Raw genomic sequence first — 15,616 nt, 5'->3', positions numbered from 1 at the left:
CATCAGTGAACCTCATCACTTGTTGCTGGTGTCGTCTTGTTTATCATCCTTTAAAAAAAAAAAAAAAGAAGTCATTGCAGTTTGATGTTGCATTTTTGCAAGCTTTGCCCCGTGGTTTTCTTTTTTTCTCTCTTTTCATAATCATACTTGTTTGGGCCAGTCTTTTGTGTTCATGCATAAAACCAGTTTCTGTACAGGTTCAGTTTCTAACCAAGCATATGTAGAAATACGAACCTCTGTAGATGTTATCTCCCTGTTTCTTCTTCATTAGGATAATTTGTGATTTACTGACAGATTTTGAAAACAGCCAAGTGAAAAGCATTCTGAAGTGATTTTTCCAGGGTCCTTCCAATCTCTCTTTAGGAGGATGTGAAGTAACATCAGTTTTTTTTCCCACCACCAAATTTCTCTCCCTCCGAAAAAGGTTGGGAAGGAAGGACTTAAAACACATTGTATCAAACTCAAGGTTTTAAACCTGCTCCAGAGTAACAGAGCCCTTTGAGGAATTGATAAAGTCAAAGATAAATAAAAATAAACTCCGAATTTTGCATAGAATTTCGGGTTCCTCTGACAACTTCTCCAAGTCCAGATTAAGAATGTCCAATTCCGACCAGTGCTTCTCAAAGGCCAGAGGCCCTGGAAGGTCTATCAGACTCTCCGGCAGTGTGGCTCCAATTCTATGCCACAAGCTCCTCCCACTCTAAGGCACTCCCCTGGCACCACAATCTGATAAAACTTTTGAATAATGAGAAATGGATCCCACATGTGTCCTCAGTCTTGAGTTACTCAAGGAAAACTGTTTTCTCCATGTGGGTCACCTCTTTGATGTGAAATACTTTTTCTGTGAGGAAGAGTAATTATGGAAGAGGGAGATGTTCCTGAAATAAATACCTGACACCCTTGACTCAGGCTTCTGAACTCAATATTCCCAGTCATTATGTCTTTCGTTTCTTTCATGCCAATTACTATTTAAAAATTAAGTTCTTATTTTATTTTGGATTCTTTTTCTATGCCCTCTATGGAGAAAGGCATTGAAGAAAATGAGGAAGTGACTCACTTTTATCCGCCCCTTGCCTGAAAGGGATTAAAAATGTCTAGGGTGCCCAGAGAGTATAGATATATAAGTTAATTCAGTTCATTAGCCCAGAATAGAACCAATAAGAACCCATAAGTATCCACACTCACAGCAAAGGCTACTTTCTTAGTCCCAGCTGGTCATCATTTCAAACATAAGCCGATGGTCATAATAGCCTTCTCAGGACAGACCCTTTCTCCACATCCTCGGCTTAACTCCTCTCTCAACTACCTAGATAATAGTGTCTGATGCGCATGGCCTGAGTTGTTTTGCTGATGCTAAAACCACCACCAAATGGAAGAAATTAACTACTTGATGACCACGAGCACATAGTCCCCAAATCTGCTGGTGCCTAAGAATTGATAACATTAACCTCTGTGACACCGCCCTGATACCTCACCATCAGCCAATCAGAGAACTTTGAATGAGCTGATTACATGCCCTGAGATGCCCCGCCCTCACCTGGCCTTTTAAAATACCTTGTTGAAACCCATCAGGAAGTTCAGGCTGCTTGAGCACTACCTGTCCTGAGCTCCTTGTGTGGTGTTGTGCAACTACCTGCACCTTCTTTCACCAAAACCCCATGTTATTAGATTGGCTTTACTGGGTGTGGGCAATCGGACCAAGTTTGGTTCAGGAACAACAACAGGGGAGAGACAGTGTTTGGAGGCCCCACACCTGCCAATTAATCTGCATAAGCAGAAAAGCTCATGATGGTGTTTCTGTAATGGCATCTTCATAAGATGAGAGAAAGTCGAGAAGAGAGGTAAGAGCCTGGTGATCTTTGCCCTGGGAGGGAAATTGAAATCCATCTGGTTAGTGACTAACTGAGGTTAAGAATACTCATTGCAATTTATGGCTCTGGGCTTTTTAGGCCTCTTTGTAGATGAAATGCCCTCCTGATGCCCAGTTCTAACTCCTACCCTTCCCTGACCATTCTTCCATTGCTTGGTAAACTCCTACTTGTTCTTCAAGATACAGTTCAAAAAACAATACAGTTTTTCTCTGAAATTTGCTCTGCTCAGGCAGTAGTACACCCTCCATGTTCCTATAGCTTTCCATCCCACCACTACTAGAGTACTTAAACATGGTATTATATTAACAGCTGTTTCTTTCCATTTCTTTGTCTACCCCTGTTCACTAACCTTTGATGTTCCTAAGATTAGGGGTTGTGTTAAAACAGCCCTGCTCAGTTTCTGCCTTTGTTCTTGGGGAAGCTTCATAGTTTCAAAGTAACCCAAATAAAGGTGTTTCAGACAGAGATCTTAATAGGGAACACGTTGGTTAAGACTTGTAGTGGAACTACCCATATCTGTCGGCATTATTCCAAGACTTCATTCCCGGAAACCTCATAGCTGTAGTGACAGAGAGGAGACATGGATGTCTAAGCAAGCTGTAGTCACTAAACTCTTATGATCAAACATTAGGGGGATATATGGAGAGATGAAGAAGGCTAGGACATACTTTTCTAAATGTGTATTTAGACAGCCTCTATCTGCAAGCTAGGAGTCTTATTTCCTGGAAGGCACATGTGCATGAGCAAATGTGTGAGCGTACATGTGTGTGGATGCCCACGTGGACTTGTCCAAGCTGTGCCCATGGGAGAGATGGCAGCAGGCCCAGACGACAGCAGGAGGTCAGGTAGGCCTAACCTTCTTTTCAGGCCACACTGATCTCAGAGAAACAGCAGTGAATGATGGCTTGGGGCAGTGAATGATGGCTTGGGGCAAGATCTTAATTCTCTGCTCAGAAATTGAACCAGGGCTGCCTGAGTGAAGACCAGAAATCCTAGCTGTCAGACTAGCAAGAGGCTAAAAGTATTGCCTTGCTTCTTGCCCCCTATTGAAAGCAAGGATGTTTCAAGGGGCAAAGATTGTTAAAATAGGTATAAAATTTATTGTTAGAAACACAGTACAACATGAGGGAGAGAATTATCTAAGGCAGAAGCAAAGCAGTAACACACACCCACAGGAGCAGAGGTGTAGACATCACCCTGAATGAGGAGCATACCAGAAAGGTGATTTAAACCACTTGTATAGGGCAGGTGTTTGTTTTCCCTTGGCCAATTATATTGTTTTATTTTTTACACCGACCAGACCCAGGTCCCTCCCCAGTCTGCAAGCTCGTCCTTTGGCCAAGATGGATTCCAAAGTAAGGCATGGTGGGAAGCTTATCTAGACCCCCTCCCTTTTTGACCCAGAGCAGTGTCTCCGTGCATGTGTATTTGCGGTCTCCCTGACCCTGAGGATGGGAACTATGTGACCTCTTGGTCTTTTGCCCAAGCAGGGCTTAGCCCCTCTTTTGATCCTGTCATTACCATTGTTTAAAAAGTTCACAAAAGACAAGTACCAGTTAGTTGCAAATGTTTATACTGAAGCCCACATATCTCCTATCTCAACACCACGAAAGAAAAAAAGACAAGACTTGACACAGCCCCGTAGCACCTGGACTGGGTCTGCTGGGCCCTCCCAAAGGACTCCTTTACTTTAGGAGAATATATCCTTGAACTATGAAGATTTTAAAGCACTGGAGGTTGTGCTGCTCAGGAAGAAGATTGAAATGGGTCAAACTAAAAAAGATCCTGTGTTGGGTCATTTTTGAAATAAGGTCAATAAGTCAGTTAAGTTATGTGATCCCACAGAAAGAGCCCTAGACCTATAGATCAGCATGTTTGGGGGAAATTAGTTCACCTAATTACTAGCGGAAGTTTGTGCACCTGTGATTCCTCTTCTAGTACATATAAAATATATTAGCAATTAATGTTCTTCAGTGAAAATCTTGAAGGAGAATCACTTCTTTAAATTTTATTTAATAGATTAGCTTATAGGTACATGACTCCTCTTTTGTGAATATTGCAGAAGGGAAATACAAACCCACAGCCACTTTCCAAAAATAGATGAGTTGATTATTTCTTTGTAAAAAAAAAATGGTCTGTAAATAAACATATAGGGTCACCATAGAATTAACTAAGGGTGATCTCATTAGTACCAGGCTCAGTTTCTCACTCCAGATAACAAAGAGGCTTACCTATTTTTGCAAGAAAATAGCCAGCCGAGATGGCTCTAAACAGATCTATAGCAGAGTGAAAAATAAGTAAACACTCTAAAATGCCCAGGGTTATTTATTTGATATAACTAATTAGGCAAACATGGCTAGAGCTATCCTGGGATAGGCAATATGGCCCTGAGGTAAATAATTAAGGTATTTCTGAGCAACTTGATACACTTGGTCGCTCTGGGATTCACAGAAATGCACAGATGCATCCGAGTTGACAGAGCCCTGGTGGGGCTTGTGTGTTACATGTGAAGGGTGCGCTGAGGCTGTAGGGGGAGATCAGAGGTTCTTGGTGGGGGGAAGGAGAGCCACAATTTCCGTTCTCTGCTGTGCTCATAATTGTTATTTTTAAGCAGAGCCTCTTTGAAGTGATCTACATTAGTTCCCTCAAATCAATATTCTTTTTCATGTGGGGATTTTGAGTCATTTTTGTACTTCCTCTTTTAAAGTTCCATAAACCCCAATAAATAAGAATTCTGATTGTCTGCTTTTGGGGAGAGCAGACTTTTCTTTACCAGTGATAGTGTTGCTCTGGTAAAGAGCAGCCTCTGTTCACAGGTGCCAAAAAGAAACTCGGAGACAGGGTTTTGGGTGAAGCAGAAAAGAATAGTTGTATTGCTTTGCCAGGGAAAGGAGGCCACAGCAGACTAGTGCCCTCAGAAATGTGTGTTCCACCCTGGAGGGGGTAGGGAGGTGTCTTACAGTGTTCAAGGAGCAGGGCATGATTGGCTGTGGACATTTTCCAGTTGGTGGGTGGTGAGGTGATCAGGAGTCAGCATTATCAACCTTCTGCTTCCAATCATCTGGGGTCTCTGTGCTTGTGGGCAGCATAATGTTAACTTCTTTCACCTGATTGGGGTTTCAGTATCTCCAAAACAGCTCAAAGGACATGGATCAGAATATTATCCATAGTCCTTGAGGAAGAACTAAAACTCTCCAGTGCTTGAGGAAGAACTAAAAGTCTCCAGTGCTTGAGGAAGAACTAAAAGTCTCTAGAGCTTGAGGAAGAACTAAAAATCTCTAGAGCTTGAGGAAGAACTAAAAGTCTGTAGTCCTTGAGGAAGAACTAAGAACAATTTTGTTGAGAGGCTCAAGTATTATTAGTTTGTCTTGCTTGACTTTTTCTGCATTGTTTCACTTCTGATTAGTTTATTTTTTGGTTAAACCTTTTCTACAGACTAAAATCAGGTGGGGGACAAGGGAGAGTGTTTATTTTAGGAAGGCCTTGTGGGGTTCTGCTCATTTACAATAGAAGTACTACTCATTTCTCCTAAATGCTGCCTGGTTCTTAGAATTTGACTGTACAGGCTTTGTTTCCTCTTAAGATTAAGGACTATAGCAGTACCTCCCTAATAGATAATGTTTATAAAATACCCACCTCATTAAATAAACTACCTCTTTGAAAGAAGGACTCATATTTTTTTTCTTTTTTAAATTGACATATAGTTGATTTACAATGTTGTTTCATGTGTACAGCAAAGTGATTCAGTTATACATATTCTTTTTCAGATTCTTTTCTATTATAGGTTATTAAAAGATAGTGAATATAGTTCAGTGTGCTATAAGTAGGTCCTTGTTACTTATTTTGTATATGGTAGTATGTATCTTGTTAATCCAAAATTATCAATTTATCCCTCCCCCTCTTTTCCCTTTTGGTAACCACTGTAAGTTTGTTTTCTATGTCATGAGTCCATTTCTGTCTTATAAATCAGTTTATTTGTATCATTTTTATAGCCCACTTATAAGTGATATCACTTATATTTGTAATATCACAATTTATTAGTATGATAATCTCTAAGTCCATCCATGTTGCTGCAAATGGAATTACTTCATTCTTTTTTATGACCGAGTAATATTCCTGTGTGTGTGTATGTGTATGCATCACATCTTCTTTATCCATCCGTCAATGGACATTTAGATTGCTTCCACATCTTGGCCATTGTACATGCTGCTGCAATGTACATTGTAGTGCATGTGTCTTCTCAAATTAGCATTGTGTTTTTTTTCCAGAAGTGGGATGTTTGGATCATGTGGTAACTATTTTTAGTTTTTTAAGAAACTCCCTTACTGTTCTCCATAGTGGCTGCACCAGCTTCCATTCCCACCAATAGCGTAGGAGGGTTCCCTTTTCTCCACACCCTCTCTAAAACTTAATATTGGTAGATTTTTTTTTTTTCTGATGATGGCAATTCTGACCTGCGTGAGGTGGTACTTCATTATTCTTTTGATTTGCATTTCTCTGATAATTGTTGATACTGAGTATTTTTGCGCATATGCTATCTGTATGTTTTCTTTGGGTAAATGTCTATTTAGGTCTTCTGCCTGTTTTTGGACTGGGTTGTTTTTTTTTTTTATATTAAGCTGTTTGAGCTCTTTGTGTATATTGAAAATTAATTCCTCTTTGATTGCACTAGTTGTAGATATTTTCTCCCATTCTGTGAATTTTCATTTTGTTTTTTTCTTTTTGTTTTGTTTATGGTTTCCTTTGCTATGCAAAATCTCATAAGTTTAATTAGGTCACATTTGTTTATTTTTGCTTTTGTTTCTGTCACGAAAGAGAACAGATACAAAAAAGAGATGGATTGGATCCAAGTTGCCATGGCTGTGGCATAGGCCCATGGCTACAGCTCTGGTTTGACTAGCCTGGGAACATCTACATGCCACAGGTGTGGCCCTAAAAAGATTTTTAAATTTTTCAATTTCATTAATTTCTGCTTTAATCTTTATTATTTCATCAGGAAATTATTTTTCTTGTATCTTATATTGCCAAACACTTCCCTCTTATAACTGCTATTTCTGTGTCCCGTAGGTTTTGTATCACTGTGTTTTTATTTTCATTTGTCTCTAGGTATTTTTTATTTCCTCTTATATTTTTTCAGTGATCCATTTGTTTAGTAGCATGTTGTTTAGCCTCCACATATTTGTGGTTTTGGTAGCTTTTTCTCTTATAGGGCATTTCTAGTCTCATAACATTGTGGTTGGAAAAAAATACTTGATATTTCAGTTTTCTTCAATTTACTAGGGCTTGTTTTGTGACCTAGCTGTGATCTATCCTAGAGAATGTTCCATGTGCACTTGAAAAGAATGCATATTCTACTGTTTTTAGATGGAATGCTGTATAAATACCAATTAAGTCCATTCAGTCTAATACATTATTTAAGGCCTGTGTTTCCTTATTGGATTTTTTTTTTTTTTTTTTGGATGGGAAGGGGAGGTCTGGATGATTTGTCCAGTGATGTAAGTGGGATGCTAAAGTCCCCTATTATTATTGTGTTACTGTTGATTTCTACTTTTTTATCTTTATTATTTGCCTTGTATATTGAGATGCTCCTATGTGCATATATATTTAGGATTGTTATGTCTTACTGGATTGATCCCTTGATCAATATGTAGTGTCCTTTTTTGTCTCTTCTAAGTCTTTATTTTAAAGTGGGATTTTCTTGGCTTTTATTATTTTGGGGTTTTTGTCTGATAGAAGTATTGCTACTCTTGGAGTTCCTGTTGTGGCTCAGAGAATTAAGAACCCAACTAGTCTCCATGAGGATGTGGATTCTACCCCTGCCCTTGCTCAGTAGGTTAAGGATCTGGTGTTGCCACAAGCTGTGGTGTAGGTTGCAGATGCAGCTTGGATCTGGTGTTGCTGTGTCTGTGGTGTAGATTAATAGCTGCAACTCTGATTCAACCCCTAGCCTGGCAACTTCCATAAGCCACATGAGTGGCCCTAAAAAGAAAAGGAAAAATAAAAAAGAAATATTGCTACTCTGACTTTCTTTTTATTTCCATTTCATGGAATATCTTTCTCCATCCCCTCACCTTCAGTCTGAATGTGTCTCTAGATCTGACCTGAGTTTCTTGTTTCTGTATCCATTCAACCAATCTGTGTATTTGGTTGAAACATTTATTCCTTTTACATTTGAGCTAATTACTGATAGGTATGTTCTCACTGCCACTTTGTTCTTGGATTTTTGTGGGTCTTTTTCCCCCTTTCTTTTGTTTTCTGTGATTTGATGACTATCTTTAGTGTTATATTTGGATTCCATTTTCTTTTTTGTGTGTATATTACAGACTTTGTTGTGGTTACTGTGAGGTTTTTGTATAGTAGTTATATCAATATGTGATTGTTAAGTTGCTGATCTCTAATTTCAAATGAATTTGTACTCTCCTCCCCTCACAATTACTATTTTTGATACCATGTTTTACATCTAAGTGTTTTGTGTATCCATTAACAGCTTATTGTAGATACAGATGATATTATTACTTTTTTCTTTTAACTTCCCTACTAGCTTTGTGTGTGGGTGACTTCTTACCTTTATTGTATGTTCACCTTTACTGTTGAGCTTTTCCTCCCATGAGTTTCTTGTTTCTCATCGTGGCTGTTTCTTTTTCACCTAGAGAAGTTCTGATAACTTTTCTTGTAAAGCTGTTCAGTGGTGCTGAATTCTTTTAGCTTTTTCTTTTCTGTAAAGCTTTTGATTTCTCCATCAAATCTGAATGAGAGCCTTACTGGGTAGAGTATTCTTAGTTGTTTTTCTCTTCCATCACTTTAAATACATTGTGCTACTTGCTTCTGGCCTGCAGAGTTTCTGCTGAAAAAAATGAGCTGATAGCCTTATGGGAGTTCCCTTATATGTTACTTGTTGCTTGCATTTTGCTGCTTTTAGTATTCTCTATCTTTAATTCTTGTCATTTTGATAATAATGTGTCTTGGTGTGTTCCTCCTTGGGTTAATCCTTTGAGGAACACTCTGCCCTTCCAGGACTTGGGTGAATGTTTCCTTTTCCAGGTTTGGAAGGTTTTTCAACTATTATCTCTTCAAGTTTGTTCTCAGGCCCTTTGTCTCTTTTCCTCTTCTGGGATCTCTATAATGTAAATATTAATGCACTTGATGTTTTTTTAGATATCTCTTAAATCGTCTTCATTTTTTTTTCTTTTTTTCTGTTTGGCAGCAGTGATTTCTACTATTGTATTCCAGTTCATTGATCTGTTGTCGGAATCATTTAGTTTACTGTTGATTCCTTCTAATGTATTTTTCATTTAAGTTATTGTATTCTTTATCTTTATATTTTCTGACCCTTTGTTAAAAACTTTTGACTAGTTGCTCTGTGCATCCATTCTCCTCCAGATTTCTTTGATCATCTTTACAATCATTACTTTGAACTCTCTCTTGGGTTTATTACCTATCTCTACTTCATTTAGTTCTTCTTCTGGAGTTTTATTCCTTCATCTGGAACATATTCTTCCCCAGGCTTATTTAGTCTAAGTTGCTACTTTTATTTTTATGTTTGTGATAGGTTTGTTAGATTTCTCTAACTTGGAGAAATGGCCCTTTGTAGGAGGCATACTGTGCATCCCAGGAGTACCTTCCTCCCTTGTCATCCAAACTCTATCCCCTAAGGGATTCCTCTAAAATTGCTGCATGGGTCCTTCTGTTGTGGAGGATTCACTGTAGGGGCAGTCTGGAAGGCTTGGATGGCCCCTCATCTGGTTGGTTGCCAGGCCCTGCCTTGTGCTGCTGCTGCTGCTTAGCAGGGTCAGGTCACGAGGTGGTTGGCTGTTGGAATCTTATGGGGCCCTGGGCTGGGGCTTGCTAATTAGTGGGTGGAGTTAGGGTCCTGAAGACTCTGGGACTGTTGCCTACTTACTGGAAGGTGAAGCCTGATCCTTGGGTTAGTGCTGGAAAACAGACAGGACTGTTTTCTGGAGTTTGGCTGCAGGCCTCAGGGATACCAGGGATCATTTCAGATCATTAGTGTGGTGGGGACAGATTCCTGACATAGTTGACACTTAGGGGTGTTCTCAAGTTTGTGTTGGCCTGCTAGTGGTCAGGGCCAGGGCTGAGCTGGTCTCAGGGTAGGGTCTGGAAAGACTGTAGTTTTCGTGCTTCTGGATTTTGCACTGTAGTGAGTGAGGTTGGTCCAGAGGCTTGTGCAGTCTTCCTGGTGAGAGGGGTCACTGCCTGTCCACTGGTAGGTAGAGCTGGGTCTTGGCCCTCTTGTGGGCTGGTCTGTGTGTAGGGTGTCTCCAGAGGTAGCTGAGGGCTCTTTATTCTTTAGATAGCCTATCTGCTGATGGATGAGGCTGTGTCCCTGAGGTAGTTGTTTGGCCTGAAGTGTTCCAGCCTATAGGCTGTTAGGTGGGGCCAGGTCTTGGCACTAATGACCCAAAATGTAAGCTGCTACAAGTGTTCATGCAGCTGAATGTTCCCCCATATGCCCGACACCAATGTCTATGTCCCCAGGTTGAGCCACTGCTTCCCCTGCCTCTTCAGGAGACTTTTCTAGGACCAGCAGGTAGGTCTAGAACAGCCTCCTATTAAGTTACTACTTTTGCACTGATTCCTGTCTATGTGTGTAAGATTTGTGTGCCGCTTTTAATAGTGGTGTCTCTATTTCCTCCACTCCTATGGAGCTCCTGCAATTAAGCTCCACTGCCTTCAAAGCTAAATGTTCTGGTGCTCATCTTCCCAGTATTGGACTCCCAGCCTGGGAGAATTTCTGCAATATAATTATTTTCTAGCTTGTGGGTTGCCCACTCAGGGGATATAGGATTTGATTATATCCCAAGTTTTCCCCTTCTACCCATCTAATTGTGGTTCCTTATTTATGCCTTTAGTTGCTGATTTTTTTCTGGTAGGTTCCAATCTTTTTCATCAATAGTTATTCTGCAGATAGTTGTGATTTTCATGTGCTTGTGAGGGGACCTGAATTCAGGGTCATTCTATACTGCTATCTTCGTCAATCTCCAGATAGATTTTTAAAGTCATGCTGTACAGTGCTTTAGCAGGATCTTGGCACATATTAAGTGCTTCTATCACATCAGAGGCTTTTAGCAATTATTAACACAAAAAAATGGCTTAAACATAAGAAGGATTCATTATTTTATTTATCAAAGAGCCAAAAATGTGGTCTGGACCCAGGACTTGTTGGTTCTGTGACTTAGAGTGACGCCACAAGCAACTTCTTTTACTACTCTTCCATCTTTACCAGATCAGCTTTTCCTCATGGGGGCTCTTGTGTGAGAAATTTACATATATCATCTGAACAAAAAATTGTACAGAGGGGGGAAAAGATCTATCTCTCACTACAACTCACTTTTAACAAAAAAGAAACTTCTCAGAAGCTCATGTCTCAGCAGATTTCACCTCATTTGCCACTGCCCACAACTTTACCACATGTCCATGCCTAAACCAATCACAGGTGAGGAGAATGGACTTGCCATGATTGACTTAAACCAACCAAGACTTACTCCGGACCTAGGAATAATATCACCTCCCCAGGAGTATGTGTCCCCTGAATTTGGGGAAAGAAGGAGCACAGTATACTGGTGTCTGAATCCCACCTAAAAAATTTTTTGAAAGACTAGCTTGATAACTACTCTGATGGCATTAGAAAAGATTTTATTACCATGTTGTATTGGGCAGTACACCTATATTTTGTTGCCAAGGATACAAGTTTTCTGGAGGCAAAATATGGGCCACACATGAGAGCCGTTTGACAGGACTAGGTGCTCTCTAGAAGAGTGGTCTAAAGGAGCATCAGAATTCAGCATAAAGAAACTAGAAGTATTGCTGGACTCCTAAGAGCTGGGAAAAGAATAAGAGATAAGCCAGAGACTGGTGTATCATCCAAATCAAGAGAATACAAGTAAGAAAACCCCAGTAAGGGATTCCTCCAATGCCCGCCTCAAGAGTTTCCATGAGGAGAGAGAAATCTTTAAATGCCTTCCAGACCCAGAGAGTCCGAAGCTACCAACAGTACCTAGTCAAGTAACAAGTTTCTTGCTCCCTCCACATTTTCTTTCCCTCATTTCAACCTTGATGGTGCTGAAACTTCAGTTAGCTAGCTGGGGGAGAAAGAGTAGAAAAAGGAAGAAGATGTTAGCTATGCTTCCTTCCATACAGGCTTCTCACCTGCCTCATGTCTTATCTGAGAGCAGGAGAGTAGTTTTAAAATGGAATAAAACTGGAAGCCCTGTTATGTAGGACTGGGTATTTTAAATAGTAATTTAAACTATCCAGAATAATCAGTCCATCTCATTTTTTTAATCCAAGAACAAGGTCAGTGTTAGTCTCACTGAGCAGGTCAACAAAATTTTTGCTTTTATAATTATACTTGTAGTTCTGCTTGTTAAATATACTACTTAACAGTTCACAATTTTCATAATAAAGGGCAGCTCAAAACTTCTCTCCAGACCCAAATCTTTCCTAAATCCTCTGAGAAGGCTAGTTCACCATTACTCCCAGAAATATTCCAAAGTGTCCTTTAATGAGGGTTGGGATTTGACTCTTCAGGAGTTAAATAGGTAAGTGGCCTTCAGCTGTTAGTGCCAGGTACAGCATCTCCAATTTTTTTGCTAAAATGCCCATAAAGCTATAAGAATGGAAAATATGTGTATATTTTATGTAAATATGTGTGTGCCATTTTATAAATAACATCCTCAAACCCTTTGCAGTGGGTCGGGACAATGTTATTAACTTTAGCCCTGAATGTGAGTATAAATAATGTATCATTCTGAGGCAATTAAGAACCCGTATGCCTTCTCCATCCTCTCTTCCCTTGTTGCATCAATCTTTGAGTCTGTATTCCAGACGGTATAATCTTGGATGGTCTTGGTCTTGAGAAGGACCATCCAATCTGTAATGAACTTTACATAAGTGAGAAATAGATTTCATTATGTTAATCTAATGAGATTAAAGAGTTTATTTATTATTGAAACATAGCCCATTACAAGACAACCACAGAACCCAAAACACAAGAGTTTTTAAAACCATGTTGATTTATCCAAGGAGTATAAGCAAGAATGGTTGAATATTAGACACTGTAAATATAAGAATGTGTTATAAGATAAATTATAGGAGAATTACTGATGTGATAAATTTTAAAAGCATTTGATAAAATCCAAATTCTGTTCCAAATGAAGAGGAAAAAGTGTTTGTAATATCATTAAAATATATATCTCAAGCTAATAGCCATCATAAACCAGTGTAAGCTTTCCTGTATTTATAGTCACAATCAAGAAAAGGATTGTTAAGTTAGCACCACTGTTACTTAACATTGTTATGGAAGCCCAAGCAAATGTAAAAACAGAAGGAAAAGGAACTAAATGCATACTTAAAGGTAGCATGAGATATATGTAACAACATCACACTATATTATTTACATGAAAAAACTAACTGAAAAAATGAATATATTTTATAAGATGAATAGGAATTTATAAGGTAAGTTGTTACAAAATATGCTTAACTAATACCTCTAGTTTTTCTTTGAGGTCTCAAAAGCCAATAAAATACATTAAGGGTTAAGGAAACCACATTCATACTAGCAACAGTAGCAAAAATCTTAGCAGTAATTAACACAAATTACATTATTTTTAAGAGAATTAAAAAACCAGAAATACTTGCATAAGTAGAAACATAACTATATTTCTGGATAGGAAAATGAAGTTTTGTTATACAAACATTTCTCTACAAATTAATCCATATATTTAATCAAACTTCTTTGAAATTTTCTTTGTGGTTTTAGGAATTTGACCATTACTCCCGGAAATATTCCAAAGTGTCCTTTAATGAGGGTTGGGATTTGACTCTTCAGGAGTTAAATAGGTAAGTGGCCTTCACCTGTTAGAGCCAGGATTTTGACAATGTAATTCTTGATGTTAATCAGATATAGAAGACTACTATGAATATTTTAAAAGATATAATTACATGTAATAATTTAAAACACTAAGAATTGTCTCAGCAAAAAATAGATGAATGAAATGGAAGAGAAAATCCTGAAAATCAGTTATTTTAAAAAAATGGAGTAGTCAGCATAGGACATGGGTGAATATAGAGTAGAAGTCATAGATCTGAGCCTTGGGGCACTCCAATACTAAAGGAAAATAGGAGAAAAAAGACCAAATGTAGTTGTTCTTTTTTTTAAAATTTGAAGTATAGTTTATTTACAATGTTGTGTTTCTTTCAGTTGTATAGCAAATTGGTTCAGTTATGCTTTTTTTTTTCAGATTCTCTTCCATTATAGGTTATTATAAGATATTGAATACAGCTCCCTGTGTTATACAGCAGGTCCTGTTGTTTATTTTATATATAGTTGTATGCATCTCTGTTAATCCCAAATTCCCAATTTATTCTTCCCCTCCTTTCCGCTTTGGTAACCATTAGTTTGCTTTTTATGTCTGTGAGTCTATTTCTGTTTGTAAATATGTTCATTTGTATCATTTTTATGTATTTAAATAATGTATGATATTTGTCTTTCTATGACTTCACTTAGTATGCTAACCTCTATATCCATCCATATTGCTGCAAATTTCATTCTTTTTTATGGCTGAATAATACTCAGTTTGTGTGTGTGTGTGTGTGTAAATACAACACATATTTATTCATTTGTCAATGGATACTTAGGTTTCTTCCATGTCTTGGCTATTGTAAATAGTGCTGCAATGAACATAGGGGTGCTGTTATCTTTTCAAATTATGGTTTTCTCCAGATGTATGCCTAGGAGTGGGATTGGTGGATCACATGGTAGTTCTATATTTTGTTTTCTGAGGTAACTCCATACTGTTTTCCATAGTGGTTGTACCAATTTACATTCCCACCAATGGCATAGGAGGGTTCCTTTATCTCCACACCCCCTCCAGCATTTATTTGTAGACTTTTTGATGATGGTTATTCTGACTGGTATGAAGTGATACATCATTGTACTTTTGATTTGAATTTATTTAATAATTACAAGTGTTGACCATCTTTTTCATGTGCCCACTGACCATCTGTATGTCTTCTTTGGAAAAATATCTATGTAGATCTTCTGCCTAGTTTTTGATTAGGTTGTTTTTTGTTTGTTTGTTTTTGTCTTTTAAGGGCCACACCGCAGCATATGGAAATTTCCAGGGTAGGGGTCCAATCAGAGCGGTAGCCACCAGCCTATGCCAGAGCCACAGCAACAGTTCCTATGGGAACTCCCGTTTTGAGTTTATTTTTAATAAGAGGTTAGCAAATGTTCTAATTTCATTCTTTTACATGTAGCTGTCCAGTTTTCCCAGCACCACTTACTGAAGGGACTGTCTTTTCGCCACTGTGTATTCTTGCCTCCTCTGTTGTAGATTCACTGACCATAAGTATGGGGGTTTATTTCTGGGCTTTCTTTCTGTTCCATTGATCTATATATCTGTTTTGTGCCAGTAACATACCGTTCTGATGACTGTAGCTTTGTAGTACATTCTGAAGTCAGGGAGCCTGATTCTTCAGCTATCTTATTCTTAGGATTTCTTTGGTTATTCAGGGTCTTTTGTGCTTCCACACAAATTTTAAAATTATTTGTTCTAGTTCTGTGAAAAATGCCACTGGTAATCTTAGAGGCATCGCATTAAATATATGGATTACTTTGGGTAGTATGGCCATTTTATCAATATTGATTCTTCTAATTCAAAAATATGGTATAGGAGTTCCCATTGTGGCACAGTGGTTAACGAATCTGACTAGGAACCATGAAG

The sequence above is a fragment of the Phacochoerus africanus genome, chromosome 11, assembly GCF_016906955.1.
Source record: "Phacochoerus africanus isolate WHEZ1 chromosome 11, ROS_Pafr_v1, whole genome shotgun sequence".
Taxonomy (NCBI): domain Eukaryota; kingdom Metazoa; phylum Chordata; class Mammalia; order Artiodactyla; family Suidae; genus Phacochoerus; species Phacochoerus africanus.
Note: the sequence above shows the minus strand (reverse complement) of the source record.